This window comes from Symphodus melops, assembly GCF_947650265.1.
Source record: "Symphodus melops genome assembly, chromosome: 16".
NCBI classification, from domain to species: domain Eukaryota; kingdom Metazoa; phylum Chordata; class Actinopteri; order Labriformes; family Labridae; genus Symphodus; species Symphodus melops.
Window position 1 is genome coordinate 22,336,702 of NC_136706.1, and position 27,004 is coordinate 22,363,705.

Consider the following 27,004-nt stretch of genomic DNA (forward strand, 5'->3'; position numbering starts at 1 on the left):
CATCACTCTGGTTTCACTTTTTACCCTGAACTCAAACGTACCTTGGTGCCTCATCTCCTTGCATGTGCATTAATTAATAGTACAATATGTAAATACGATATAAGATAAATAAAATGTATCCTTATTATTACTTTTTAAATGTCTCAGTCTTTATCACGTCTTGACGGTGATCAGAAGGTTCGCCCGCCCTGGTTATGTCTGCAGCGTTTCCTGTGTTACGTGTAAGAGAGTCGGACGCCCCTCTTGGTCTTTCTTGGTTTGGGAGCACTCTGGTCTCCGGTTTGTCTCGGTCCCCATTATTGTGGTTGTGACACCGTTTCAATGAACATTTTTATTCCTCCTTTTTTTTATCTGCTGTAAATGACTTTAAAATTAAAAGTAAGAAAGCAACAACAGTCGGGTTAAATAATCTTTATAGTCTGAATCGACCAATCAGGCGCTCTCTTTGTGAGCTTCAGAACCCAGTCAATTTATTGAGACCAGTTTACTTTGGTCCATCTGTACTTACACACCCCGAAGCACTATGAATATTAATACACACACTCGCATACACACCCCTTCAGCATACGTTCAGGGGTCAACACGCCAACGCTGGCCACAGTCCTGCAGGGGATTATGGGTAGGCTGAGCAGTATAGCTGTCAGCAATGTGAGGGACCTCACTATCTTATAATCTCACACACACACACACACACACACACACACACACACACACACACACACACACACACACACACACACACACACACACACACACACACACACACACACACACACACACACACACACACACACAAGCTCCTTCAAGCCTTATGATGTCCCTGGAGTGTGTTAGTGTGTATTTATGTTTGCTTCAGCAGCAGTAAAACACACACACACACACACACACACACACACACACACGCATGCTGTGCTTTCTGTTCATTATCATTATCAAACTCCGTCTCCGAGAAATTTAATTTACATTACAATAATTTGCAACACCAAAAAAATGTGGCCTCAACAGAAACATAATTACATTTTTGTCGACATAACGAGGAATCCTTTTTAATAAGTGTTTCTGTAAAATGCGTACCGACAACAACTCGTGTTTTTTTTCTACTGAACAGATAATATTGGCAACAACGGCAGCTTTTTATGGCTTTTTGGAAGCGGACACAAAGAGTGCTATAATGTGTTTTGTTTTGTTTTAAATATTGCCAATGAAAACAACGCATACCCTTTTAAAGGCGGAGCTTTCAAACCAGGCCCCGCCCCTCCTGGCCTCCTCGCCACCAGAAGTGCACACCCACTGCAGGAGATCATTAAGTAAGCTAGCACAAGCTAACCGCTGTTGTTTGGTATCAGCCTGTCCAGTGGAAACTGCATGCATGAATATGCTAAATTATCACACTATGAGGGGAGAAATATTTTGCCTGACCGATAATGGAAGAGCTGAACCAAAAACATACTTTTTTTACATTATCCACCAGTTATTACTTTTTTTTTTTTTTTTTACATTTCGGGCTCTAACATGGTCATCAGTCAGAACCACAGCTGGACCACACCGGTCACACACTCCACTCCCTTTTAACGTTCAACCACCGGGTCATGAATTCAGAAAAATATCCAGACAATAAAAACAAGAAGGACAGGGGGGCGCCGATAGCTCAGCGGCAGCGACTGCGCGCGTACCATGTTGCGAGGCCTTGCTCCTCGCGCGGGCGGCCCGGGTTCGTGTCCGGCCTGTGGCCACCCTCCCGCATGTCTCTCCCCACTCTCTCCCCCTTTCCGACTCTATCTGTCCTATCAATAAAGGCAAAAAGGCCAAAAATAATCCTTTAAAAAAAAACAAAACAAGAAGGACAACAATTGAAAACTTTATTATTACCAAACTTCTTCAGCGTGTGACTGTGTAATTTGTCTGATTGCAGTCATAAAAAGTGTGGAGAAAAAAAAGTGATTTCAGGGAGAGTTCTGACAGACAACAAGCGAACCAGCTCCGGGTGTCTGTGGTTTGATTTGAATCTTTCACTCGCTCCTGGAACAAATCTGTCGTTGTCAAATGTCCAAAACACAAACTGCTGTCCTCTTCAAAAGAGACGTATGGAGGCATGTTGGGATCTGGTGAAATCATATGTTTGTGCCTCTTTAAAAAGCGTGTGGGAAAATAAATGTGTTGTGATGTGACTAATCATCTGTGAAGCTGCTGAGAATTAGCGAGGTCACAGACGGCTGTGGTTGGCAGCTCTTAAAGGACTGTGACGGATAAACAGAATAAGGTGTTACCTGAACACACACCTGACGACGAGCACAAATGTGGGATTATCGTACTGACTTTTCTTTTTCTGCTTTTATAGTAGGAGACGATAAAAAAAAAGAAAAAAGGACTCTCATAATGTATAAAGATGTGTTAGAGAGCAGCCAAACGGTTACAGCCAATCAGGACGAAGCCGCAGAGTGTGAAGCCTTAACGCGGTTCTAAACGGTGACAGAGTGAAGAAGAGGGAACAGTAAATCCACTGTTGAGTAACAAAAGGGCCCGGCAGCCCTGAAGGAGCCAGTTAGCTCTCTGCGCTCCATATATCTGCTCCGTCTTATCGTGCAGCGCGCACGCTCTGATTGAAAGAGACAAACTATCTGCAGGTTTCACTTTAGCACGCCGCGCACAAAAGACGGGACATTAAACTGTTCAATAAGTGGAAATTTGGTGATTGAATGCCGCTGCTAGCTGCTAACGAGCTAGCTGAGGGTTGAGCCGTGTGCGTTTCGAAAAAGGTCAAGCAGGATGTGAAACAGCTGATTTGGATGTCTGCAGGATGTTAAATGGCTCCGCGGGCCGCTGTGAAAATAATGTAGTGAAGATGTGCGAGTGTAACTGCTGCTGATAACACCCCTGATGGTAATAATGATGGAGAAGCTCAACCTCCGGAACAAGGACTCTGTGTTCGGTTAAACCGGGAATAATGTGAATTAAATGACAGTGAATCAGTGAGGGAGTCTGTGCCGACCAATCACAATCAGGTGCTGTCCATCAAGACATCGTCCAATCACAGAACTTCTTTAAATAGTCAGTTTAGTTTTTCCCGCTCCGATTATGAAAATGATCATCTTTAGATCCGTTCCTCTTTCGTTCCTGCAGGTCAGATCATTTCAAGGTCACGCATTACAGTCGGGGCTTACGCTACATTAGCCTTAAACGGTTTAGCTGTGCCTCCACATAGATCCTGTCCTTATGTGACAAAGTGGATGAGATGCTCTGCAATGCTTGTTGACTGATCACATTTACAGAACAGTGAAGGTAATTGGCCAACATGGCGGGGCTGCAAAGAAGAACCATGTTTGATTCAATTAAATCTTCACAGATGTTCCTGTTGCTAACTGTGCCGTCTCATCAGACTATTTTCAAACACTCCATTTATTTGGCTCCAGATAAAACGACGACTAAATGAAAATGTGTGAAATTTGCACCAGACTTTAATCAGATTTTTAAACTTGAGCTCATAAAGTGTTTGTCATAAAAAAGATTGTTTAACACTTCAGATGCTGTTTAAACGTTTTGCAGTCTGAGGTTTTGTGCATTGTTTATGTGACGCTTGCCAAAGTGTGTGTGTGTGTGTGTGTGTGTGTGTGTGGATTCTACAAATGCTTCTATGTAAGGGATGCAAGTTATTCTCTTACTATTATGATCTTTTTTATTATTTTTTTGTAGATCAGTTTAAGCAGGATTATGCAAACCACGGCCTCCTGCTGGGAGGATTAACACGACATGTATTTGTGGATTGGCTGCTTTTCTTTCTCTCTTAAAGTGTCGTAGTGCTCCGCCGAAAATTGGTCCAACCAGGTTCAGTGTGTTCGGAGTGAGTCACTTCAGGGGGCGTCCGCTGCAGAATACAGCCAGGAAGTCATGATGGGACAAAGGCATTTTCAGGTGACAAAAGGCCGATAAAATGTTTACATGTCACTTGTTTTTTTAACCCCCAGAACCAAGCATGAAAGACGTCGTACTCCGAGACACTTTTACTGTTACACACAGTTATTTCTGATGTGTGTGTTTATAGGAGTGTGTGATGGATTGGATTAACTTCAGGGTGCATCTGAGATAAAAGTCAGTGTGTCACCATGTTTCTTTCACGTGGCTGTGCATGCTCAGTAAGTAAAGCATTACGTGTGTGTGTGTGTGTGTGTGCGTGTGCGTGTGCGTGTGTGTGTGTGTGTGTGTGTGTGTGTGTGTGTGTTTGTAGGTCAGAAGCTGCCAGGAAATCTGTGTTTTGTGTTCCTCGCGAAGTGCAGCCGTCTGGTTCCTGCCTGTTCAGGTCGCACTCGTTTGTCGGCCCACCAAGAAACAGGCTCATTAGGCTAATTAGGCAGATTAATGCAGAGGTGACCTGCACGGCTGAGGGGCCCCGGGGCCAAACAGATGGGACGGTAACACCACCAACCTGCTCGTGCTGAGCTCGCAGTCACCGAGTCAACAGTTCGACGGTGAACACAGCTCAGCAGCAGCAGCAACACGGACATGCAGGTCTCCGCCTCTCCGTGAAGACGGCGAGCTGAGACGAAGAGTCACCACAACAACAAACCAACGACGCAGAGAGCCAAACACGCCTGATTGGCTGAGAGAAAATGGCTGAAGATGAAAGATGAAGGGAAAAAACGACTGACGGTCGAGGAGAAAATAAGAGCTTTGATGTTAACTCGCCTGCATCTTTAATGCACAGACACATCAGCTCTCAAGCAGGATTTAATGCAATCAAAAGGCCGGATCGCTCGAGCTTTACCCGACTCAGAGTGGATCTGATCCAGTTCAAAACCAGACTGTGAATAGTGGTTACTTTTTCAGTTCTATATCAGTTCACATGAGTGGCATGTTTTTACTTGAAGTTGCACATTGATCTGATTTTTCAATAAGCGCTGGCTGAGCCCTACATGCATGGGCTGCATCTGTAGTGAAGACGTGCAGATCTCAGGATTCTTTTCTCTACCCAGTAAATGATGGAAACTTGAGAGAACCCTCAGCTGAAAAACCAGCAGAGCCCTTTGAATAAGCTGCTCTTAAAAACAACAGAGTTGCTTCAAAATGCAACAGAGTTCGATTCACACACTCTGGACCTTAAGAAAAGCAATGCATTGTGGGTTGAATTTGACCGCCTGTAAACAATGTCTAACAGATGTGTCGTGTGCGTGGCTAGCGTTAGCGTTCAGCCCCCCTTGCAGGTCAACATCCACATTTATGTGCGACTCAGCGTTAACCTGACACAGCCGCCATTTTATAGATCAAAAAAAAAAAAATGCAAAGAATGCCAGGATGCTATTTGTCCGTTGTCCTGTTGTTTTCTATCCGGTCTTAGAGCAGCATTAGGACTGATGGTGGTAAAATTTAAAATAGTGATTTGTGACAACGAAAAAAATGAAAAAAATGCAACAAAAAAGGTTCAACTCCCCCAAACTTCAAACTTCATGTGTGAAAATGAGCGTATAGAGGCACTCTGGACATCTTTCATCACTGCTATATATATATATATATATATGTGTACACTTCAAGGTGAGCTGTATGGAAACAGGGGACTGAGTGAGCCTGGAAGGTATCCATGAACTGTCTGCTGTGTATGTATGTATTCCCATTCCCAACATCACAGACTCACTGGCTCTAAGGCAAAAACAAAAACCCCAGCGCAGTAAACACAATGAGCACGGGATAAACACACTCCCACAAACAAACACAAGCCGCCACAAAGGATTCTCTCCAAACAATAGACGGAGGTTCAGCGTGACAAGGACAGGATGATTCAGAGGAGACAGACAATGGAAACGACGATGTAAACGATTGTTCTGTTAGCGAGAGGAAGACACGCAGAGTTGTAATTACAGTCATCATGTCGAGGTCATTTCTCCGTGATTAAACATGTCTCCAACAAGCTTCTTACTAAAGTATAGCTTTAATTAGCTCGATGTTTTTCACCCAAACACACGCAGAAGGTTTTAAGAGCAACGTTAGTGCAAGAAAACGATTTTGCTTTCTCTTTATTTATTCCCTCAGTCAGCATCTCCCCAGCAGGTTTATGCTCTCAAACACCAGTTTCTGCTCTTCCACCAAACATGAACATGACATCAATTTGTTACCACGGCGTCCAAAGGAGGAGCCACAAAGGACGAGAAGGCGATAATGTGAACAAAGCTTTCAAACGGAGAAACAAGACGTGATTCTCCAGAAGTGTGACTCCACTCCGCTCGGCCTGAAAGACGTGCAGAGAGTCCACGACACACCGAGCATTGAGGCGTCGGCGTTAAAAACCTACATGTTCCTACATTCGGAAAATACAGTAAGGTGCAGGATTTGTTGACGTGCTGTCGCTCTTTTTAGCTCCGCCCTCTGTCAGATCTGCAGCTCTTGAGCAGACCAAAAAAATTCCGTTTAGCGTCTCCTAAAGTTGGCCAAGTCTGCTTTGGACGCCGAACAGAGGGCCGAGCGAGGTCAGCCATGTTGCCAGTTTCTGTGGGCTGTGAGCGCCGCTCCACTGCTCAATAAATGACCAGCAGATAGGTCTGAAAAACAACAACATAAAACTGACACTTTACAAGTAACGGATTTAAGTTTCATTTCATTTCATTTATTTGTATTAGGATGATGCATCTTGATCAATATGTCAGCGTAAAGCAGCAATGTAAAGATGCCAGAGTTAGCACAATAGCTAATTTTCCTCCGTAGTCCTATAGTAAACATTCAACAAGACAGTTGTTTAAAAGTTAAGATTCTCCGAACATGAAATCATTACAACGTTACAATGATGCAACGTTTTTACACTTTTGTTGAAGGCCTTGTTTTTTTCATGCAACATGATTTGCATCTCATTTCCTGTGAAATACGTCAACCTCGCTCACCAACCCACAGCTAAAGGATTAGCTAACAACATAGTGATCAATTAATGCTCGACTCTTCTCCGTCTCCAAATATTGTCACTGCTGTAAAACAAGATGTTAGCAAACAAATGTAGGCCTGCTTTATTTAATGTCTAAAGCATCAGCTGTAAATCCTCTAAAAGAGAGTCAGGGCTGCAAAAAGAAGGATCTCTATGTGTCCGAGTCTTTTCAGAGCTGCTTTCATCTGACTCGTGGCAGCTGGACACTTGTGTACGCACACGCAGAGCCACGTGTGCGTCAGCTAAACGTCAGATATTACTGAGCAGCTATTCCTCTTGGTCCGTCCTCCCTCTGCACACGCACCCTGCTTCCCCTGCACAGAACTTCAGATTAAAAGACGTGTGCAGTTTTTAAACGTTTCTCCAAACACTCAGAGGAGCAGATGACTCCGGTAACTGCTCCCTGCGAGTCTCAGAATTATAACGCCACCAGAAATCAATATCACATCTCTGCTCAGAGTCTCGACTCACCGCTGAGATCTCAACATGTAAACCGACTCCTCCCGCTCCACTTGTCAACTTTGATTTTCTTTTTGTGTGTTTTTATCTCTCTTACAGGCTCTTTAAGTCTCTGAAGCCCGTTCACACATGCACTATTGAAAATGTTCAAGGCTGACTGTCCCTGAACGCTCCCTGAGCTGCTTCTTCACACATGCACCAAAGCAGGGGAAGGGAACGGGTGTTTGTTTGTTCATCAGCTCTAAGTTTAACTTAACTTTTGTTTCACGACAATGACTCGTCAGACGATGGCCAAAGACGAGCTCTGACAAACTGAGGAGGAGGAGGAGGAGGAGGAGGAGGGTGGACTGGCTCAACAGTTTCATTTGTCACAGTCGATATATGAACACTGTCCCAGTTTTCTGACTGTGACACAGCTCCTATTTAATCTGTTTGTTTTTCCCTGCTTCTTGTACTTTGGATTATTTTTTTAGAAAATTCTGAATGATGGATAAAAAAAACTGTTTCACTGTCAGAACTGTGTTTGGTGTGTTTTTGGTTTAAAATCTGTTTGTTTTTGGTTTTTTTAAGAGTTCAGGTCCAGGTTGCTACGATGAAAACACAAAAACAGAGAAAAATGGAGAGACAATGTTCTTTGTGTCATGAATATTTAATATGTGCTGACAAACTAACTGGTTTCCCTCCAGACGCAGAAATATGACGAGAATTTATCATTTATTTTTGCAAGTGAAGAAGTTCTCTTTCACAGGGTGGTAAATGGACTCGAGCTTGTGTCGACTTCACACAGCAGGTCACACACTGAAAGCAGAGGCAGCTGCTGCATGTAAAGTGACCAACAGAAGTGACTAATCCATTCATATGCCGCAGACAAAGCAGCGGGAGGGTTCAGTGTCTTTCCCAAGGACACGTCGGACATGTTGCTGCAAGAGCTGGGAATCGAACCCGCAACATTCCGGATGAGAGACTGAGCCACAGCCGCCCAGAACTTTGTAAATGTGCGACACATAAATGCAAAGAAAACTGTCAGCCTGACTGAAGCAGCCCAAACTGTTGATTCTTACACAAGTCCTGCCTCTTATATGCAGATAGCCAATCACTGTCTCGGATTTTGGGGCGGCACCTTGGTAAGCCAATCAGATGCCACCTCTCTGTGCATGTCTCTGAATGCAGGACAAGTCAAGGTGCTTTCATCAAACTAGGATCAATGTTGGAGATGCTTTTGAAACATGGAGAGAGGTTAGAACGCAGAAAGCTTTACAGACCCATGCAGAGCTGGCTAAACACTGAAGCTACAGTGTTCACCACATGCAGAGCTGGCTAAACACTGAAGCTACAGTGTCCACCACATGCTGACCTGTGTGAGCATCCACTCTAGAGAGGAGGGGGCGGAGCCAGACAGCTCTCTGTGATGATTAGTGTTTAGACTGCAGTACTCATTTTAAACACTAGGAGGCAGAGTTACATACTGCTCCTTTAATAGTCGTAAGATTTAAAACTTCCACACAGGCGAACAGAATTTAAATATGTTTGTTCATGTTTGAGTCAGGACAAAAGTGTAGCCCTGCAACGCCACGTAACCAGAAGTAAAAAACATCAGTGGTACAAATCAACTTTGATCAGATCATGCTGTTTGGCTTTCATTATTCATCTAAAGAATAACAGAGAGAAAATCCAACCCTGGTGAACTAAGCGTTTTGATGTCTCTTTATGTCGGATGAAGTTTGTTTGCTGTTGGAACATGAATGAGTTATATCTGAAAAACATGGCTGCACACGCTGACAGCTGACATGACGTACTGCTTGTTGCTTTGATCTCTGCTGCAGGAGACATGAATATTTGAAGCAGATGAAAGCAGCAACATGTCAGACAACACGTGTTTTAATAACATTAATAATAATAAAACCCCATTTAGGCCTCATGTTGAGTTTAACTAGAATCACTTGAATCTTCGGGTCATTTCTGTTTTGTTTTGTTTTTTGGGAGAGAAGAAGAAGAAGATGCAGATTGACAGGAGGTTCAGGCAGCGAGATGCTAAATCGGGACAGAACTTCCTGCTGCAGGGAGAGACGAACCATAAATCACAGCCGGGATTCCTGTCACTCTTCAGTCACAGAACAGAAACCCAGACATCTGAGTGTCCGTCAGTGTCAGGCAACATCTGACTCAAATCCACTTCATATCTTTGGAGTAACTTTGGAAAGCAGCATGTCGTCTGTCCATACTGGAGCCCGGCTTTAATGTTGATCTGCTGTCACTTCATTTGACTCCGTTTTCATCAAACCTGTAAAACCTGAACTGCTTTCTTTAACAGTTTGTTTTTGAAGAACGATGGAGGCGATACGTTAGCTAAAAGTGCACAACCTCACGTGAGCTGCTGGAACATTCCTGTGTGCCTGTTTATCAGCATATTCTGGATAAACCAAAGTCGCACACACACACACACACACACTGTCAGACAGTAGAAGCGTTTCTCAAATAATGTGTTTCCATGACCCAATATTCCGGTTGATTCAGGCATGCCAGGGATCTTATTCGGGTTTATAATCATCGGAAAATTATTATTCTGATAAAAACAGGAGTATGGTGTGCTTGTAAACGTAGTCATTGTGTCGCATCTGCAGAAGAAAACAGATCATCAAAGACAGAGGAGCTCCATCTTCTCCGAGCTAGATTTCAGTTCTTCCAGAGTGGAGTTTGGAAATTTGATCCGAGCCAAAAAAAAAAGAAGCTGTTTCTGATGATAAAATCTTCTGCATAAAGGGCCAAGTCAGGAACTCACTCTATTTGTACGAACTGGACTGTGAGGATCAAATGTGCCTGGTGTGAGAGCATCAAGTCACTCTCTGTCTATCGCTGAGTCAGGTCATTGTCTTTTCTTTTGCAGCAATGAAGCAGTCGCTTTTTTGGTTTGTTTGTCTGCATCTCTTTCCAACGAGGAACTCTTTAAAACCCAATCTGGAGGAGTTCACATGCATTTTACCTGCACATATTCCTCCTACGTGGCTCTGATGTGATGCATGCAAACAGAAACCCGCCATTTGGAGGCACAAAAAAGGGGAAACAAGCGCTTTGTAAATATTCTCTCTGAACTCACTGGGAGCTACAGTACACTGAATCTCTGGTGTGCACCTCCATAAAATAAAATAAAAAAAGCACAGCTCTACACAGGATCAAACAATCCAGCAGACTTCTGGGTTTTCCAGACGGAAAAACACCAGGGAGATAGATGCATAGGTAACCTCCTTTCTTTGGAACCGTGGTTTCCCTGCAGGCTGCTTGACGGGTGAAGACATCAGATAAAGCCACTCAGCGTCCTCCTTTGTTCCCCTGACACTGAAGAAAATGTCACATATAATGATGATGAAATAATAAAAGAGTGCTGATATCAAAGAGAGGAAGAGGAGCTGCAGCTTTTTCCTACACGAGGAGACAGAAGCAGCGTGTTAACAACTGCACAGCTAAACACCTGACTCGTGTGTGTGTGTCCACAGTCTGACCCGTCTTCTTCATTCTCGACACATATTTTTGTTGTCTGAAACACCTGAGTGAGGGCTCTGCTGCACATTCCCCTGCAGCAAACACTCTGCTTTAAGTGGACTCGGCCGCACTCACGCCGCCCTGCTGCCCCAAATATTAACTAGAGCAATAAATAAGCATGAGTCCCCGATAAATGCACCGTGTAAAGACATTAATGAGCATAATATTAATTAAAGATATCTTGCTGCAGCGCAGGCTTTCATGCAGAGAGGTGCACTCGCAGAAGTCGAACCAGGATGCATCATTTTATCAGCTACAGACTCCGATTTGATTTCTCTGGGTGAACATCCAGTCAGCCAAAGCACTGTGATGTGTTTCTGCTGTTTGTAGCAGCTAGTTTAAAACACGTCACTTTGGGGGGGTTCGGAATGGAAGCGTGAAGAGGGTTGTTATTTTTGTGGGACAACGACTAAACGCAGAAACAGCGGGTCTGGTGAGAGCACACTGGCAACAAGCGCGGCACTTTTTAGACTCTAAAGGTCCCGAAACACGAAGGAAGATCGTCGGCCGTCGGCCTTAGTTTGCCGTAGTATTTTCCATCCACTTCTTATAGAAGAGGGAGCAGCAGCTCTAAATGTTACTAATTAACCTGCAGCAGTATCTCTTGTGCTGCATTAAATATAGCAATGCTATTGTGCGTCTGTATTTCACCTCCCATCAAGCTCTAAACGCCGGAGAATAAATCCTCGTCCTCGGCTCGCTCAAACAATTAACTCCAACAAGTCATAAGTCACGCTGCTATTGAGTTTCTACAGATCTGTTTTGTGAATTCTCGCAGCACAAACACAGTCTGACTCTGATCCATGGTCAGTGTCGCTGCCATTAATTTCACACGGAGCTGCTCACGAAGAACAAAGCAGAGTGAAGAGAGAAACAGAGGAAGAGCCCTCAGCCTCTCTCGCTCGCCCGCTCGCTCTCAGGTGCAGTGATGTATGGGTGCCATCACTGAAAATAATGACTCGTCTGCTTCTAATCTTTTATTTCACTGCAAGGCCGAGGAGGAGGAGGAGGAGGAAGAGGGAGGAGGAAGAGGAGGATCAGAGAGGCGAGTTGAAGAAGCGATGAGGAGAGACACTGGAGGGAAATGAGTAAGTGCGGGCAGATAGAGTCTGTATGATGATAAGGGTGGAGAGGGATGTGGAAGAAGAAGAAAAGCAGTGGAGAAGGAGGAGCTGGACTGAAGAGGACTCCTCTGATGTGCCGAGATGATGAGGAGGATGATAGCAGTGTCATGTGTCTGGAGGAGAACAAAGAGGACGATGGAGATACGATCCTGGAACAGAGTCCAGAGTGACCGTCTTCAGCGTCTCATTAAATGAAGCTCGTGGTGGTTTATAGATCGAACCAGGAAATCTGAGAGGGCATTTTCATGCTGAAAACTACAAACGTTAAAAATGTGCTCAAACTACATCAGTAAGGAGTGACTGAGAAATAATGCCATGTAGATACTTGAATCTAAAACAAATATCAGGACGAATACGTGATGCAACTCTTTACAGAAACTCAAATAAAACTAAACACTGCGATCACGTGAACAATGCAAAGCCCAACATGCACCAAGTTTAAAGTTCAAAGAGACGGATTCATTCACAGCAAAGCTTCAGAGCTTTAAACCGACGCATGAAGCACCAAGGGAAATCGACACATTTCCAAAAGGTGGTTTCTGAACCTTCTTCTGGCAAATCGATAAAGAAGTTATCAAGCAGCAGTCTGGTTGTTTGTGGACGTCATAAACATGTTTACAGCTCTGTACATTTTGTACTTTACGCCTGGTACAGAGGCGGCAGCCGCATCAAAGTATGGAGGTCGCTCTGCTCGCTGGATCGGGGGCCAGGTTACTTCCCGAGCAGGACACCGAACCTCCAACGACCCGACGTGTATCCGTGTGTAGCAGCCTCTATCAGCCGGCTCTCTGTTAATGCATGTCCACAAGTCCTCTTTGTGAATGTGTGTGTGTGTGTGTGTGTGTGTGTGTGTGTGTGTGTGTGAAACATGTCTCTAAATAACAGAGTGTAAACCACACTTAAACCTTAATGAAGTTTGTAAAAACAAAAATATTCAGATTCTGGGGTCGTGGAGGTCAAAGCCTGGTGCAGACTGAGAGGCAGGCTGGGTGAGATCGATGCTCGAGTTAATCAATCCCATCCTTTACGATAAAGACGTGTTCAAGTCAAACTGCAAGGACGCAGCAAGTCGACTTTTTCTAACCCGGATAGAGAGGCCACACACTGAAGCACGGACGTCGTCTCAGTGACATCACCCGGCGGTTTCTGAAGAACACTTTTGAAGCTCTTCATTTTGGAAATGTTGACTCAACAGACAGGTTCAGCTGAAGGCGGGCCTGAAGCCTCCCAGCAAACAGAACACTCGGATTCAAACCCGGGCCACACGCCTGGAGGCCTGAAGTATCCGTCGCACCTCCTCTCTTGGTGCTCTTAACATGTATGTTCTCTTTTGTGGTAAAGTTTTCAGCCATGCAAAAAAAAAAACGTGAAGTCAGAAGAAAAAAACCTGTCCCATGCATTATCAATTGTTTCGATTATTTGTGAAAGTGACCGCCAATCTTTGTTCAAGTCTTGCCAGAAGCCGAACAATCTGTCATTGTCTTCGTCTCTTTCCAAAAGGCGCTGAGCCGAGTTCAAAGCCGCAGCTCTCTGGACGCTTCGCCGTCCTCTCCTGCGTTAAGGATCTCTGCTCGTTAAGCCTCCCCGTCTTAACGAGCTGTCTCCTGACCTTGGACGGTTGGTTCTTGGCACGGCAGCCTAACAGGCGCGCTCGGAGCGTCCTGTCAGCATATGGAGGGGCCGGCCGGGAGTCCTGGAAGAGGACTGAGACTCTGTGGGAGGAGCTGGAGCCGCTCCAGAAGGAGACATCCCGCCAAAAAAACTAAAAGAGCCAAAAGAGTTTGTTGCTCACTTCTCTGTATTTCACTTAATTTGATTTTTTTTCCTCATTGGAATCATCTTTATCCCCCCTTAGCTATCTTATCACATCATTATGTTCTGAATACTTTCTTCATTTCTCTTTTTAAAGGCAGCAACTCAAAGACTCTTCAGTGGAAACACAAGAGTTCAAATCTTCCTCCAGGAGTTTCCTAACTCGACATATTGCAGTCTTTTAATAAATATACTATCTGCTGTGAATGGAAACACACACACAGACACAGACACAGACACACACACACACACACACACACACACACACACACTGGAGGCTGTGTGTGTTGGCACTAACTGCGGTGTTGAGGGTAATTTGGTCAGATCTGGCAGAAATCATGCCAACAAGGCTGAGAGCAAGCAGAGAGCGGACAGGAACTAATGACCTTCACACACACACACACACACACACACACACTTATACCGCACCAACCATATGTTTCTGTGTGTGTGTGTGTGTGTGTGTGTGTGTGTGTGTAAGAGGTTGCGGTAACATTTTGATAATCACACACATCAGAAGCTGCAGGATAAAACAGGAAGTGATACAGATGAGATCCTGGCTGAGGAGGCAGATAATGTGCAGCTTTATTTCATTATTTAATTCATTCATTCATTAATTGATTGATTGATTATTGAGGACCTCGACTGTTGAAGGGGAATTCGGGCTCATAAATGAGTCCTAACACCATCCAGTGTGCAGGCAGATAGCCTCGTGGTTCTGTCCTTTACACCGTATAGAGGCTCCTCATATCATCACCCTGCTCTTTGCTCCCAACATTTCCTCTTCTCTAATGTCATATCTAAAAAAAAAAAAAAAAAGACTCTGTGAGGAAACATTTCTGGAAGGGGGAAAAGTCTTTAAGGCCAAAAAAAAAGGAAAAATCATTGACAAACATTTAGAGAGATTCCCCGAGCGGCAGAGTGTTTCACTGACGAGTCGACTTATTAACTAACTCTGAATGTGATTCTACTGTCTGACAGTGTGTGTGTGTGTGTGTGTGTGTGTGTGTGTGTGTGTGTGTGTGTGTGTGTGTGTGTGTGTGTGTGTGTGTGTGTGTGTGTACATGTCTCTCTCTCTGTGTCTCTCTCTGATCGATACATGTTGTCAGGCTGTGCTTGATAGATTATTGATTGTAATCAGCCTGTCCTCTGTGGGTGCAGACGGCCTCTAATTCTTCTGTCAATCTGCTCATCTCATCCAAACAGCACAAAGGTAGTGTACTTGATTCAAACGAATGCTGCCATGACCACATTCATCTTTACGCCTTTCTCACAAAACACTCCAAAAACATTCATCGCAGGTTCTTCAACGGAATTCCCAAATAAGCCGAGAGTCTTCTCCGAATACCCTTTAAATCTCCGTGAAAGAGTCTTCATAATGCAATTCTTCCACAAACACCCTCTGGCTTCCCTCGCACTCGATGTGTCCTCTTAAATCTCTCTGCAGCATTTCTAAAAAAATCAAACATCCTGTCGGAGAAATCTGCGTAAGACAGCAACAGGATCAGCTGCTGTTCAGGGTTCAACCTCCAACATGGCCGCCACAGGAGGGAGGAGGGGACGAGGGTGTGTGTGTGTTGTCAGTGGGGGTTCCTTCACCTCGGAGCCCTCTAATAGACAGGCTGCTTTAATTCTCAGTCTCTCCAGAATCCATTAAAGTCAATCTGTGATATCCATTACCATCTCATCAACACTCTGCATTTACATAAACACGCATAATTAAGCAGAGAGGAATCACAACTCTGATTACACACGCTTCTTTATTTATTTATTTACAGCGTCGCCCAATCAGGACGCACCTCACACTCTGAGGTTCAGAGCCCAGAGAGGTCTCTCACTCACACACACACACACACACACACACACACATTCATGCACAGCTATCTCCATTTCATCTCTCTCTCTCTGGGTATTCAATCTTCATTCGATGCTGCCACTGATGTGTGGAGAGAGAGAATGAGTTACAAAACCACTGAGTGTGTGTGTGTGTGTGTGTGTGTGTGTGTGTGTGTGTGTGTGTGTGTGTGTGTGCGCGCGAGTGTGTCCTGAATATCAATGCTCCTGCTGCTTGACTGCTCTTTTCCATTTAACCGTTTTCACACTTGGATCTCTTGCTTCCCTCAGACTCTCTCAGACCGACTGCAGACCGAGATATAGAATTTCACCTGGAACAAAATCCTGAAACCGCCGGATTTGACCCACGCCACTTACAGGTGACACTAAACCATCACGCCGCCTCGACTGTCATGTTTCAGCTGCTTTTTCGTAAGCCTGTTTTAAAACCAGTAACAAAAACAACAACCCCTGTTTTTATAATAAATTGAAGTGTCGGCAAGTCGAGCTGACTGTGCAAGAATCGTACGCTGTAACTTTCTCATGTTAAAAAACACAACAGTCGCCTTCCCCGTGCTGCAAACGTGCGTTCATTCTACACTGAAGAAGTGATTCAATGAAATCAGGGGACGATAGAGCAAACAGTATCAGGGTGCAAGCTGGAAAGAGTGGTCAAAGTATCAGTGGAATAAAGACGTGTTGATGTGTTAGAAGTGTTTCCCAGCCCAGAGGAGGCTGTGTGACAGTTATTTAAACTTGTTTGTCAGGATTTCATGTTTTCATTTTAATTACCAAGATTTTTTACCTGAGGCTGCATTATGATCTCCGCCTCTTGAAAACAAACAGACCTAATTAAAAAAGCCCTTTCAGACTCAGATTAAAGCAGGTTCACCTTCACAGCGGCACGCCTCTCTCGGAATATTACTACATGACACAAGCTCGGCTGTCGAGAGGCGAGAAAAACTGAGGAAATATCCAAAGACTGTGTAAACGTGTAGACAGCGAGCCTCGGCCTCCTCCTACGATTGAACAGGACGAAGCCGAAACATTCCTGTGACGAGCGCTGACGTGTTGCAGATTTGCATCCAGGGTCTGCTTTTTAGGGAACTGTATGTTTTTTTATATCGAATAATGTGTTATTTATTGACAATAAATAGATATAGGACTGGAACTCACTGCCCCCTGGTGGCCAAAAATAGACTGATGCTCCTTTAAATATGTTTTTCAGTTGGATTGATTCACTGTGTGGATGGATAGATGCACGGATGGATGGATTTATGGCTGTATAATGGGATAAAGGGATGGATGGATTTTTCTGATAGCACTTGACAAATTTGCAAAATCAGGACCAGACCCTCCTCCTCCCTCTCCTTTTTAGCCCTCTCCTGCTGAATTTATTTTACATTCAGGACGTCCTTACCCGCCACACGGGATGATTGATATGCTAAATTGCTGCGTCTCTATGCAACATGTGTGTGTGTGTGTGTGTGTGTGTGTGTGTGTGTGTGTGTGTGAGTGAGCGTTGCACCAGGACATGTCCTGACTTTCATGTCTTGCATTAGCATTAGCGTCGACAGCAGAATTGCCATTAGCATCCACACAAATATTAGCATCTCCTCTGTGACTGGAGCGCCATGTCCTTCAGAGGAGCCGACGTTCCTCCTGCACTCACATCTGCATCTCTTTAAAAACACTGAAGGTGGAGGAGCCACTGTAAGGTAATTCAGCTGCCAGCATATAAAAAAAAATGTATTTCAGCTCATTATCAAGTGTGAGATTCAATTTAGCCCCTCACGGCTTCATTATAAAAGAGATAAAACTGTAAGAGAGGTATTCTGCATCTTTAAAACCTGCAACATATTTAAGAATATATTTCAAGGATTTGACTAGCATGAGAGAAAACTTTTAAATTGCTCCACATGGGTTTACCCAGCAGCTATGAAAGTATAATTGCTAAAACATAATCCTCGATGGAAAAATGCCCCTCCTTAAAAACACGTCCACTAAAGGTTTTCTGGATTTTGTCTCGGACAGATTCAGATTCTTACTCTAAGCGTCTGATAACGTCACGGCAAAGGATCTCTACGGAGACAGGCCTTTACATAAAAGGCTTTAATAAACCATCACTGCCTTTAAAGCCAGCAGACTCCTTTGATAAAAACCATAATCTAACCTTACAGAACACTGGTGGTCTACCGCTTCGTCCTTTATTGATTCTTTGTTTTCACTGGTCCTATAAGCAGCTCCATAAACATAGTAAGTAAATGTTGAGCAAAGGTTTTCACCCTTGCACAAAACTGAGCTGCATGTGTGAACCCAAACAGAACCATTTTACACCCTGACTGTAAATATAAACAAAGCCTGAGTGACGTCAGCTCTCTGTCCCTGCAGGGGGCGCTGGAGTCCCATCGATGGCGGTCTCCATGCGGGAAATGCTAATGCTAACTTTCAATCAACCTTACGACAGACTAAGAGCTGGACTTTGAGTCGGGTTTAAAGCCTCCTGTCAAACTGTTAGCTTATGCTAACCTGTTAATCAGGTTAGCGTAACATATTCATAAAGACAGTAACTTATGAGACCCGTTTCGTTTTTTTAACCACACTGTGAACATGCAAATGTCCGCTGTAAAAACTGCCTTTTGTTAAAATGGGTGTGTATGTGAGTTACTGTGCTTCTGCAGCCAGCCTCTAGTGGACACTCAATGAACTGCAGGATTTTGCAACTTCCGTTGAGGTTTCAGGTTTTTAACACCGGAGGTTGTCGCTTGCTTTAACCAGAGTTTTTTTTTTTTTTCCTGGCAGCCTCCTAGTTTTACATTTTGTCACCATAACATTTAATGACCACCTCCACTCCTCTCCTGTCTGACTGGTCACCACTGTGAAGATCTGGAGCAGCTTGTCTGATATTTTCTACACATATCAAGAGCGTCATATGTGTGAAAACTTCAGAAGTTTATGTTTCATAAAACTTCACAGAGAGACATTTATACAGAAAATGAATAAAATGAAAATTTACGAAGCCTCTCGGTGTCCTTCTCAGTCTCCCCTCTCCCCTCCGATGGTTCTCACACCTGTTTTATTACATTTAGAAGTATGGTCTGTAAACACAGCGCTGTGATTGGTTGCTCACCGCTCGTTTGTCCTTGCTGAAGCTTTTAGTGTTTTATTGAGCGTAAAACAGTGAAAACATTGTTTCTGTTTTTCCTTGAGAGAGAAATAAAAGCTTTGAGCCGGCGGAGGAGAAGCTTTATGTTTTCTGTTGTCTGCTTTACACTTCTGGGCCTTTTTCTTCCTGCATGCCAGCAGCTTTAGAGACTTAACTACACTAATTCTCTGTCTCTCTGCAGCTCTGCTGAAGCTAAATCAGGATAAATGAGCGCGAGGCTGCTGTACCTCCAAATCCCCGGGCCGTCCCAGGTGATAAATTAAACGCACCTTTCGGTTTGAATTCTAATCAGAGCTGCTGGGGGAACAGTCCTAGGTTAAATGAAGTCTATTCGTGGTCTGATGTGATTATAGAATTCAGATTATTTCAGTATAGATATTATATATATATTTCAGATATGACAGGAAGGCTAAAACAACTTGAGCATTTAGGTGATGCAAAGAGGAAGTTACTGCACGTGTGCAGAGACGTCGCACAGAATCCACGGTCCTCGAGCTGAAGCAAACATGAAGCACAGTTAGACAAATCTTTGTGTCCTGCTCAGCCACACACACACACACACACACACACACACACACACACACACACACACACACACACACACACACACACACACACACACACACACACACACACACACACACACACACACACACACACACACACACACACACACACACACACACACACACACACACACACACACACACACACACACACACACACACACACACACACACACACACACACACACACACACACACACACACACACACACACACACACACACACACACACACACACACACACACACACACACACACACACAGCTCCTCCAGTCGGTGCCGCTCTGAAGCCGCTTCATTAACCGTCGCCCTTGTGCGACATGTCGCTCCATGCCGGGTTCCAAACACAGGCCATAAAACACACATCAGGACACACACATCTTCTGCCTCATAAAGCACACCGCTTGCTATGCTGACCCTCTCTCCCCGTGTCCGAGCTTCTCTCACTGTCCTACAAACCGCACATAAACCCAGCGCAGGCTTTTAACTCCACGCCGCCACTCTCAGGCTGAAAGAGTTTTTAAATCCTAATCGATTTTAAAACCCTGTTGCATCATAAGAAGGAAGTTCACAGATGTGCTTCGCGCTGTAATCTCCATGAACATGGACACAATGAGCAACAACACTTAGAAAATAAAAAGGGCAGAACAAAGACGAGGACATGATAAAGATTATGGTCCGTGTCCCAGAGAGAAAATCACCCTCTCATGACATCTCAACTCAGTTTTGTCATGCAGCATTACATGACAAGTGCTGCGAAAGAACCACAGACAGGAAATAAGAAAAAAAAAAATCAAGTTATAAAGTTACATACAATCCAAAAGATTAAAGAGGATAGAGGGTGAAAGAATAATCAAACCATATAATCAAATAAAAGGCCGTACAATAAGAAACCATAAATAACTAAAATGAGTGAAGAAGATGAAAGTCCTTTTTTAGACTGTTTCTGCAAAATCAGACCGTGATGAAGATCAACAGCACACTCAGAGGGGGAAGAACAGGTAAACAAAGGTTTCCCCAGACTCGGCCTTTGCATGCTAATATCAGATTCCCGAGCAGGACGATGGTGCTCATCGGCATCTGAACCCATTCTCTGAAGAAACGTGACGGCAGGCTTTTCATCTGAGCGAGCAGGTTCGACCGCAGCCGTATTAATTCTTCCCCTTTTAAGGTCTATTTATAACCTTTTCTTTTCTGAACTTGGCCTTTTCAATTTGTACTCGCAGCGATCACAACATCAATTTCAGAGCTCATTTTACCGGGGCTTACTGTTGCTAGGTTACGAAAGTTTGCCCTCGGCACGTCTGCTTCCCTTGGCAGTGACCAGAAGGTCCCTTTAAAATTGCTCGGTGCGCTTTTATTGAATGAAAACAGACAAGACAAAAGGAAAAAGTGTCCCGGCGTCAGCTGCAGCTTTGGGCCTCAAAAAGACGAGTCAGATTTATTTCTCCTCCATCGACAAAGTTGGCATCAGAAGTTCCATCCTTTCTTATTTCCAACTGGGAGCGCCGACGCCGAGGGCACTTCTGCTCCTCGGATGCTGACCTGCTTTAGATTAGAAAATGAAAAACAAAGACCTCCATGAACTCTACTGCAGGACGAGTCAGGAATACTCTGTTCCCCTCTGAGTCTTTGAATCTACAGTATGCTCTTCTTACACCTCAACTTCATATTTATCATTACGACAGAGGAAATCACATCTGAGCCAGACGGGCTTGTGTTCATCACCACAGACAGGCTGTGATGGAAGGTCAGGTGACTGTTTCTGTTTTTTTTATCGACGTCTCATTAAGAGCTTTTGTTGTGGAGGGAGTGAAAGGATTAAAAGACACACACATTTAGACCGCTCTCTTTAAGATGTACGAGTGGAACAGCAGATTCAACATTGATTCAACAAATTGCACGGCTTATTTTTAATTTTACAATTTCCCTGCATTCGTCCCGCTTCATCTTCCTGCAGGATCAACTAATAAACCCACAGACTGAGTGAAAAAACAAACAAAACGTGCTGCTGGAGTCTGAGGCAATCATCACACACACACACACACACACACACACACACACACACACACACACACACACACACACACACACACACACACACACACACACACACACACACACACACACACACACACACACACACACACACACACACACACACACACACACACACACACACACACACACACACACACACACACACACACACACACACACACACACACACACACACACACACACACACACACACACACACACACACACACACACACACACACACACACACACACACACACACACACACACACACACACACACACACACACACACACACACACACACACACACACACACACACACACACACACACACACACACACACACACACACACACACACACACACACACACACACACACACACACACACACACACACACACACACACACACACACACACACACACACACACACACACACACACACACACACACACACACACACACACACACACACACACACACACACACACTTAATCTTTAACACTTCGACCACTTTGCTGTCCTCTGGAGAGTTTCCTTCCAAAAGAGAAAAAAATATTTTCTGTTGCACCTTTGATTTTATTTTATTTTTTTAATCATTTAAGAAATAAGAAAACAAACATCCACCCGTTGAAACATGAGTCTGTGTTGACACCGGGTCATATATGTCGTAGTAATGTGAAATCATTTTCTGAAGAGAAAAGGCAGGAAGTGTATATTTTTGTCTCGCGTGGATGCAACACAACAACTCCCAGAATGCACTGCACAGTCTGAGCTTTCCCATCTCAGGGAAAAATGAAGGCGGGATGCACGACCATTCGAAAATACAACCAGGCTTCTCATGATACAAACTTTATGCAAAAGGGTGAAGTGTCCCTTTAACTTTGCCAAAAAGCAAAGAGAGTGAAAATGAACAGCTAAAAATATGTTTAAAAATTTATCACAAAACTTTATTAAAATAAATAAAATGATGGAAGGGGGACATTTGCATGTAAGAGATAGAAGCATATTGTCATCAGTGCTTTTGGAGGTGCAGATGGTCGACCCTCCAGAGGGTGGGGGCGGTCGGCTTACTTGGTGTGTCCAGGAACCTGCAGCCCTGCTGGGCTTTATAAGTCCAGAGGGCCCCCTGCCGTCCCCTGGAGCTTCACCAACACAAACACACACTCGGGCCAAAAAATGACAGACTAACAAGCCCTCCAAATTCAAATTTCAGACACCCCGCTGAGCTCTGGAGATCATTGTATTCCTCGCCAAATAATATTTTCTAGTGATGATTTACTGGAGAGAAAATAATGTGATTGTCTGGATACCACCATGAAGGGACGGCTTTCCAATATCTTTTTTTTTTTTAAAAGATCTTGCCATTCCAGTTTTGATATCACAGATAAAAGAAAAAGTCCTACATGGGCACACAGAAAGAAAAAAATGTCCTCTCATGGTGGTCTCTCTCGTCTACACAACATTTCTGAACACTTCCTGAAGTTTACAGGTCAACAAGTATTTTTCTCTCCGACCTTTACCCGTCATTGTTCCTTCCAGCCCAGCAGAGGAAAAACAGCCTCTGCTGTGAACGGTGGCATGTAAGAATACTCATGCACATTCAGTTAGTACGTATGAGTCAATAAGAGACAGGAAGTAGAAAGTAGGGGGGGAAAAAATGCAGCAAACAATACTGCATATCATCAATCGATCAATGGTGTGAATCAGAAGAGATTTAGAGACTGATAAATAAACGTGTACACACTGAACAGCGGTGCAGGGGCGGTGAAAATAAGCAGCTGTAGAAGGAAAATTCCTCGAAACAGAAAACATAAAGAAGCCGTATCATGGAGTGCACGGAGACGTCAGTGGAGAAGCATGAAGGCTAACAGTCGTGTGCTAGCATGTCCTTCCACTTGGTCACTGTGAATCAGCCTTCTCACATCGGCACAGTCAGACTCCATGCAGGAAACGTACGATCACGCAGTGTTCACACGTGCACCCTGAAGAGTTCAGGACATTTTCAGGAGTTTTTACAGAAGTGTTAAAATCGGCAGACTAATCAGAATATATGGAGTTATATCTATAGGCTGTCCCTGCAGCTCTACCATAACACACAAACACACACTAAGTTCACCGCACGCCCGATCGATGCATCTTCACGACGTCTGCTGAAGCTCGAAGCCTGTGATCAATATGTCTAAAATAATGTGTTTAAGCACAGTGTGACGTGTATCCTACACTGATTGATGATAAAGTGTGCAGATGGTCAGAGGACCTCCAGAGGTTTCTGAGGGGTGGGTCTGTTCAGCATGCCTGCTGGGTTCTTCTTAGAGCAGATCCCCCCCCTCACACACACACACACACACACAAACACACACACTGTCCCTGGAGCCCCTTGCACACCCACACACACCATGACAGTGGCTCATAATAATGCTGCTCATGCACAAAGAAATTAATCCCACACACACACACACACACACACACACACACACACACACACACACACACACACACACACACACACACACACACACACACACACACACACACACACACACACACACACACACACACACACACACACACACACACACACACACACACACACACGTACTGTATAATTTAGAGGCGTTCATATTTAAATTCTCTAATTAAATGATAATTTACATGAGATTAAAGTCTTACTGAGGTTCAACATGGTTTAAGGACATTTTTAGAAAGCTGCCACCACGCCCCTATTGTTGTAACTGACACACACACACACACACACACACACAGCTCTGGATGAGTCGAGTAAGCAACTAATCCCGTCCCTTTCACACACACACACACACACACACACAGAGTGACAGCAGTGGTGTTGGAGGGAGTGTCAGTCTTCAGTGAACAGATGTCTGTAGTCCAGCTGCCTCTTTTCTGCTGTGTGTGTGTGTGTGTGTGTGTGTGTGTGTGTGTGTGTGTGTGTGTGTGTGTGTGTGTGTGTGTGTGTGTGTGTGTGTGTGTGTGTGTGTGTGTGTGTGTGTGTGTGTGTGTGTGTGTGTGTGTGTGTGTGTGTGTGTGTGTGTGTGTGTCTCTAAGTTATTGTACAGCCTCAGTTGGAGGACACTGTGTCCAGCCCTCTCCCCTTCAGATTGCTGTTCGGGGATTAAAAGCTCACTTCAGGGTACAAGTACGAGTTTTTAAGTCCAATATTAATGTTTGTTCTTTTTGTTGTTTTTTAGGTCAATGTTTCCCCCCCAAACTCCAAAAGCAGCCAGCAGCCTCCTCTCTTACCTGTTCCACGTGTTTGTCATGAACTCGGTCTGTAACATCATATAATCTGAGCAAAGCAAAGATTGTTTTCTTTAAATGAATCTCCTCCTCAGACACAAAGCCCAACTCAAACGTATTAAAAGTTCAATTACAGACAGCAGAGAGAACGACTTCATTTAGCCCGAGACACTAATGAGCTCTATCCTCACACTCCATCAGATCCCTGTAATACACTTTGATATCACATTAAAGCTTGAATTAAGCTTCTTATGAAGCCAATGAGAAGAAGTTGTGAATTTGGAGCTGCGGTGATTTCACGCTCCGCTGCCTTTTTAGTGTCTTTGATGATCTTAGCAGACAGTTTTTGGGGATGTTCAGAGCGCTCGTTATTTAACGCTGGGAGAGCTGCAGCTCACACGCAGACGCTCACTGGATGTGACGAGGACGCCCGTCCTCAGCACCTTTCAAACCAAACGCCACAGAAATAAAGACTCATCGAGACAATGGAATAAAAACAGGACGCTTTGGTTTTTTTGGGGTTTTTTGAGGGATTGTGTTTTGTATTTGGATGTCAATTTAAACGGGATTATGCAAAGAACAATGCGTCACCCGGGGGGAGGCTAATCCATCACTTAGCGACCCTTTATATCTGGGTTTTTTTTATTCTTCGCTAAACGGTCTTAAAATCCTTCTGATAGGAGGGGAAAAAAACTTAACATGCTGCTTTCATGTCTGCCCTGTGTGTGTGTGTGTGTGTGTGCGTGTGTGTGTGTGTGTGTGTGTGTGTGCGCACATGTGCGTGTGCTTGGTTTGAGTGTGACCCCAGACGTGCATCACACGCGCCAAGATGAAAGGTTGAAATCAAAGGATCACCGCTGAAAGACGTAAAGAGAGGTAATGATGCTTTAAAAATGCATGAAATTACACACACACACACACACACACACACACACACACACACACACACACACACACACACACACACACACACACACACACACACACACACACACACACACACACACACACACACACACACACACACACACACACACACACACACACACACACACACACACACACACACACACACACACACACACACACACACACACACACACACACACACACACACACACACACACACACACACACACACACACACACACACACACACACACACACACACACACACACACGCTTCAGCTGAGTCCAGTCTAACAAAGGGGTTTATCATTCAAACTGCCTGTGACCATAAATGGGCATCTGAAGAGTGATGTCATTAAGCGTTGACTTCTTACAGTGTGATCTTAAAGCTGCACAAACATCACGTTTCCCCGAGGCGTCCGCTGGTGAGACAGAAAACTGAGACATCTTTGAATTATCAGATCAACCTTCGCACTCTGAGTTTTCTTTAATCGTGCGAGGACGAGACGATTGTTGCCGTCGATCCCACGCAGCAGGAATAGTTCTCGACATCGTAAACATTTACCATCATTCACCTGGTGGATTTTCACTCCTAAACTTCCCCTCATACTTCCTGACCTGTGAGAAGGGGGAGGAGTCACAGGAGGTGTGACTCTAAAGGACGCCTGTCAGTGCTGCGTCTGCTTCAGCTGAATGAAGCAGCCTGGTTCTCTACACTGTACGGGAGGCGTCAGCCTGCAGAGAGCAGGTGATGCGTCTGACAGAGGAGCTCTTCATTAAGACTCTTTGACCTCGTTCACAGTCAAGATGTTTCTCTTTAAACTCCAGCTCTCACATTCATGGAAATAAACTCCAAACACACACTTTATTAGTGAATCAGCAGCAGCAGTCTTTGTCTTAAGAAGAGCCCATCTGCTCTGTGTGTGTGTGTGTGTGTGTGTGTGTGTGTGTGTGTGTGTGTGTGTGTGTGTGTGTGTGTGTGTGTGTGTGTGTGTGTGTGTGTGTGTGAGCGAGTCCAACAGTGCCCTCCTCCACTTTTACATCTGCCACCGCCCCTGACTGTGTGTGACTAACAGCACGGCATGAAGTCACTCAGAGTGTGTGTGTGTGTGTGGGTGGGTGGGTGGGTGTGTGTGTGTGTGTCAGACAGATGGGGCGGTGAGTGTTGATTGTAATGGAGATGAGGTTAAACCTTTTCAACACACACACACACACACACACACACACACACACAGTCTGCTCTCCTCTGACTATTTAAACATTTTGTTTTCTTTTTTGTCTTTTTTGCTGCTTTTGGTTCATTTGTTCAGTTTGCTTCAGTTTGTGTAAAACTCATTTATTTCCAAAACTTATGACAAACTGGCCTCCTGCTCGTTTCCATGGAGAATAAAAGTCACGC

General features: G+C 44.4%; 2 protein-coding genes across 3 annotated transcripts in view; both read right to left on the bottom strand.

Annotated features, from left to right (window-relative positions):
• Window positions 1–27,004, bottom strand: part of dcc (DCC netrin 1 receptor) — a 206,087-nt gene that overhangs the window by 162,420 nt on the left and 16,663 nt on the right. The window lies entirely within an intron of this gene.
• The window catches only part of mbd2 (methyl-CpG binding domain protein 2), a 215,052-nt gene that overhangs the window by 106,764 nt on the left and 81,284 nt on the right, over window positions 1–27,004 (bottom strand). The gene's annotated exons all lie outside the window — the stretch shown is intronic.